At 40.9% G+C, this 6,051-nt stretch overlaps 1 pseudogene; it reads left to right on the top strand.

Annotated features, from left to right (window-relative positions):
- The first annotated feature begins 3,090 nt into the window (after positions 1 to 3,090).
- On the top strand, positions 3,091 to 5,013 carry LOC144708286 (cytochrome P450 89A2-like; annotated as a pseudogene).
- The last annotated feature ends 1,038 nt before the right edge of the window (positions 5,014 to 6,051 follow it).

Genomic DNA, 6,051 nt, shown 5'->3' with positions numbered 1-6,051 from the left:
TTGATGAATACCATGATTACATTAAAAATGATGAAGTAAACGAGTTTAGTTTTAATATTGAGATAAACTGATGATGAAATAGATATTGTGGTTGATGTCAGAAGATCATTCTTTATATTTACCATTGAATCAGATTTAGGCTTAACAAAGTTAAAATAGTTTTTGGTCGCTTGGAGATAATGTCGAATCCAAGCATGTAATTGCGTGTAACTCTCCTAAATGTAATCGAACTAACTCTGCACCATAGTGGACTCGATGAACTATCCTGGCTTTCAGTGATAATGGAACGGTTACCTCAGTCGACGTTGTCATTCTATATTTTAATAACACTAACCTACCCCCTTGTAATATCCATCTTACGGGAATGGTGGACTTGGTTTGAGCCAAGCGCCATAATGACAAACACCTTGTAGGGTACCAGTCAGTTGTTTACTCTAGAGACAACTCTTTCAGTGACCTTAGCTCCAATTATAATATGCATAATGACATTAGCATCAGAAAAATCTTTCTTAATGCATGTTTTATCCCTTTCAACATTGTCACTGTAGTGCTAAGCATCCTAAGATTTTATTGATGATTCCTGCATACGTATAGGTCCCACAAGCAGAACGATTCTCTTGATTATGGGGATCAGCATTCTGTTTCTACCTCACCATAAAAGGCTTGTTTCTTTTGTATTAGATTCTCCACTCTCAGGATGTTCCATGAACACTCATATCTTGACGGAAAAAAATGTATTACGTCTTTTGGTTTTTTATGTTGATTTCTAAGAGAATCATGCCTTAAGGTTAAGAAAGGCAGTCGGGGCTAATTGGAATGCTGAAATTACGTCTGAATTTCGAATAACAACATGTTTTTTGTGTGAGATAGTCGCCACATAATTCTTTTGAATTGCAGATAAGAGTTTCGATAATTTACGGATGATGGCGCACACGAGTTATAAGTGATAATCCATGAAGGATCTTATTTATTTGATAGATAGAACCTGGTAATACTTGGCTGAAAAGTATGAACCTTAAACTGTGATTCAAATAGAGTGAGAACCTCATTATTTAAAACTTTATCTATAGTGGAAGGAGGTGATTTCAACTTTATCAGCTGAATACCAGCGTAGTGAAAACAACAAACATCATGAGGATGAGAATGAAGATGATCCGAATGACGTAGTGGACCCTATTTATGACACAGATTTTGAGGAGCATATTAGGATGGTTATGGTATTGAGGATGACAAAGACACATTCAGATCTTCACACTTTGAAAATCTAGAACTTTATATTCCTAATATATTGTATCAGAAAAATCATGAAACTATTACACCATGTATTAATATGACCTGTGGCAGATAGACGATCTTAGGATGAAATTCGTGTAGCGTAAGTTATTATAAACCTTTTGACTTTCTCCCATGTCTAAGATGATGAGATAAAAAACAGAGAAAGTAAAAATTAAGATACTAGCTTTCATTTATGTAGTAACAAAAGGGCATCTGTTCTCAGCTAATTGTTTGAATTTCTCTAAATCATTATTTTTCGAGGGTATCTTCATTCCGTGTCTACGTTAGAGAACTCTAAGGGGTGGGATCTGTCAGAAATGGAGACAGATAAGATGAACGTCTAAAGTGTTGACAATGATCCAGACTCCAGAACCTCAAGACGGAGATGAGACTAAACTGATTGACTCACTTCGCTCGCAACATGTTTCTACTTTTCAGGATGAATCGTGGCCGTCAATCGTTGTGAGTTATAACGGTGGAGAAGCACTCCACGTGGATGCCAGCTCATCATTCCAAGATGGTTATAACAACCTTTGTCCACGTGGGCTGCCAGCTAATAATTCGGGAGAATGTTCCTTACTTGTTTTCTCTTTCCTTTAATAGTTGCTCTATAAATAGGAGCTCCGTGCTCGATGTAATGCTAGATAAAAAAAAAACATTTCCTTCAATTCAAGTTGTTTTTTTTGAATCTGGTCGAGTCGAAGTCATCGTGAAGGGGGAGCTCCTGGTACAAGAGTCTACATAAAGGAGCAATTACATCAAAATGGAAGCCAGAGGCGGAGCCGCAGGCATTGTCATGTGGCGCACGCTGAAGAGGGACCTACGTGGGCTGAACGAGTAGGGGATCTTACTCGGTAAACAATCAGTTTAAGCTTCCCAAAGCCCAAAATGATAGTTATTTTTGCTGAGTCAATTTCAAAACCCACCACTTAGAAAATATAATATCTGTACGGAAATGTGTATGTCTAGGGAAAATGAGTAGAATTCGAAGAACAAGAAGAACAAGACGGTGAAAGAGGAAAAGGATAGAAAGGGAGGGGAAATAAAGAGATATGGTTAAGATCGTTGCATTACCCTATAATCTGGCGAATATATGTGTTTTTGTATTCATATCACCATATAGTAATTTGTTATCTACAACTCAATCCTAGCAGTTATAACAAACACAATGGCTATATTAAGATGAAGGCCTACAGTTTGAATAGTCTCTAAGTGTGATAATGGCTTCAAGATTGATCCCATCCATGTATGTGTAATCCTGACTGTCTAAATTTGATACTATCTAGGTGTAATCCTATATTGAATCCTAGCTAATCTTAAAACTAAATCCTGTTGGTCCACATTGAGCTCCTTACTGACTTGACAGATGGCAGAATGCCATGCCGAGTCTTTGACTCAGAAACAGTATCCACATGGAATCACGAGCATAAGGATTTGGCATCAACAGTTACCCATAACTGCAGTGTGAATATATATATATATTTTTTTTTTGCCCAACTGTTCGGGAATATGACGCGTTCAACCGTTAGTTTGGGGCTCTCACAGCCCAGATAGTTTTTATATTCTTAAAGGTGCCGTACTTGAAACTCCACGCGTCAATTTCATAAGAAGCCGCTTGGCGATTTTATTGATTCAGCGTTGACTACGCGTGGCTATATACACCGCAACCCATAACAGCCCCATTTATTCACATTTTAAAAATAATGGGTGACGTAGAAGTTTTGTATTGTTCAATGCCACTTTATCAAAGAACTCAAAACAGACTCGGCCACAGTCATGAAAGGATGATGGGGTCGGATTTCGCCCACAGTAACTTAAAAGTAATAGAAATACAAATATTTTTAAAGATTCTTAAGCAACCTCCATTCTTTGTTTCTAGACTTTTCGAAATGTTTTTTTCCGCACCGTAAAGTTATTAGTTAATCATCACTCTCTTTCTTTCTTCTATTGATCTGTTCGTGACTCTTCATCTCGCCCTCTAAACAGGAATTCTTACTCTATAATCTTTCACGGAGTGTCACATCTTCGACAAATGGTTATGCCGACCACTCCACCAACCACACTGACCCTTGCCTCCCTGCATGCCGAAATGATCAATGATTTAATTGGATTGCAACAAAACCCATCAATGCGGAGATTCATTCCCGTATAAGAACACTCCTGCGGGTGCTGCTTTCTCACGAACTAATTATTCTGAGTTTTTTTGCTGCATGGAGACCTGGGTGGTAACGCTATTGCTCTTGTACTTCGTACTGGCCATCTTTCTCCTACAAAGGCTGAGACCACGACAACGTTTACCGCCAGGGCCTTCAGCCATTAACGTTATCGCCCATCTCCTCTGGTTTTAGAGGACGATGACCGAGTTCGAATTCTATCTCAAGAACATATGGGCCAAGTACGGGCTCCTCGCGACTGTCAAAACTTGGCCCTTCAGCCATGGTTATGGTGGCTGATCGGCATCTTGCCCACAAGATGCTCATCGGCCATGATGCCATCTTCGCAGACAGGCCGCCACCGCCTCTCGCAGTTGACTCAATATTGGGCCGCTGTAGCAACATAGCAAGTGCAGGCTATGGCCCCGCGTGGCGGGTCTTCAGGCGCAACTTAGCCGGAGTGAGTACCCTGCCCATCGTCAAGTTTGACGGTGGTCTGTACAGATCACGAAGAAAGACTCCGAGAAGCCCAATCTTAGTCCCTCGGTCACGCTGTTCAGGTCAGGGAGATCTTTCAACACTCGGTGATCTTCCTTACATTCGTTTTATGCTTTGGCGAGAAGCCAGACGCGGAAGCCTTGACAAGAATAGAGGACGCGGTGAGGACTTTTTTTGCGTTTCGTCTCCGGGCTCAACTTGTTAACCATGGTTGACAAGTTCTACGCATATCTCTTCAAGAAAAGTTACAATGACCCAGGCCAATATTGGCTGCCGATGAAGGAGACCTTCCTCCCTCTAATTAGAAGTCATTTGGAGAAAAAAGAAGCCGGGCTCTTGGGGGAGAACAATCAAGGAGTCTGCTACTTAGATCGCCTTGTTGACCTCCGCATTGAAGAGAACAGAAGTCTAACTGAGGACTAGATTCTTGTCCTCTGTTCTGAGTTATTTTTGGCGTCCACTGAAAATACCACGCATACGCTGGAGTGGATCATGGCCAACCTTGTCAAGAACTCTGGCATACAGGAAAAGCTGACGAGGAAGTCCTAAAGAATCCGATGGATGATGACCTCCAAAACATACCTTACCTCAAGGCGGTGGTTTTTGAAGGGTTGCGTCGCCATCCTGCATCGCATTTTCTGTTTCCGCACGCAGTCACTGAGGACGTTACATTGAATGGGTACACCTTTCCAAAGGGCACAATCGTGAACTTTGGGGTGGCACAGATGAACCTTGACGCGAATAGATGGCCGAATCCGCTGGAGTTTCGACCGGAGAGGTTTCTCGCTGGAGGAGAAGGGGAAAAAGTGGATATTACTGGTAGAAACAAGATCCAGATGATCTCGTTTGTAGTGGGCCAGAGGATGTGCCCCGGAATGAGCCTTGCGTTGCTTAATCTTCAGTACTTAATTGGGAATCTCGTGCAAGAGTTCATATGGGACGCAACCTCTGGAGGGGTCGACCTGTCAGAGAAACATGGCCTCGTAATCTCCATGAAGAATCCCCTCCGAGTCTGTATTAGTAGCCGTCGCACGTCGGCGACATCATAGACGGCATGGAAGTTCTTTACCCTCGGTCAAATTACAAACTTGGAAGCGTACCAAGTCACAGTACTATCTTAAATAATGGATGTGTGCGTTTGATGACTGGTTTTAATGTTTAATTGGTGTTTAGTGCTGTTGAATGATTGCGAATTTAAATGGCTTTTCTGGTTCATGGTGGCGTATTGTTGACGGGAAACTGTGGCAGTAGGTCAGGAAGTTCAACGTAAACCTCTAAATAATCATTGGGATGAACGTCTGACAGCTGCAAAATACACTATGCAAAATACACTATGTCCAACCTTACGAATATTTGATTATCCTGTGGAAAGTACACTATGCCTGTTACGTTGGATCATTAAAGATTCGGCTAATTTTGTCATACGTATTATAGTTGGGTAAGTGGATTTATTATGAACTCGTAAACGCTTAACTCCGGATGCGCCGTGAAAGAACACAAAATAATGCAACCTGATTAATATTAGACTTTACCGGTGCTTCGTAAACACAGGTTCGGAGATAAACTCACGTGAGGTATATGATGAAGAGACTATAGCGAGTAGGGACTTATAGAAATGAAATATTGACAAGACAACAGAAAAATGAACATGAATAAGATGAATAATCATGAGAAGTTCAGACACCAGAGGAGCTTATCAAATGGTATCTGAGCACCATGGAACTCTGGCTAGAAGCGGCAGTCACGTTGCCACCAAGAAGATGTAATCAATGAGAGGCATCAATTAAAAGGAAATATATGGATTAGCCAATAATATGAAATACCTGGAAAAATGGGATCACAGGCTATAACGACACAGTAAATTTTGACATTACAGTTCTTGAACATAAATTGGTAGGCGTCGATAATCAAAATTATTGTGCACCACATGTGAGTTTACTGTTGTTTCATTCTGGATAAGAGTTCGAGCCAGACAACAGACACCACTTAAAATCTACGAATAAGATACTGAAGCCTAGAATTTTAGGTAGTGACATTTAGGTGTTTCCTGAACGAAAAATAATGCTAAATTGGACCACTCTCGGTTCCAATCCCAAAATTTGAGATATATGAACCAAGATAGTTC

The sequence above is a fragment of the Wolffia australiana genome, chromosome 10 (genome assembly GCF_029677425.1).
Source record: "Wolffia australiana isolate 7733 chromosome 10, ASM2967742v1".
Taxonomy (NCBI): domain Eukaryota; kingdom Viridiplantae; phylum Streptophyta; class Magnoliopsida; order Alismatales; family Araceae; genus Wolffia; species Wolffia australiana.
This window is presented reverse-complemented; position numbering and strand designations above follow the sequence as displayed.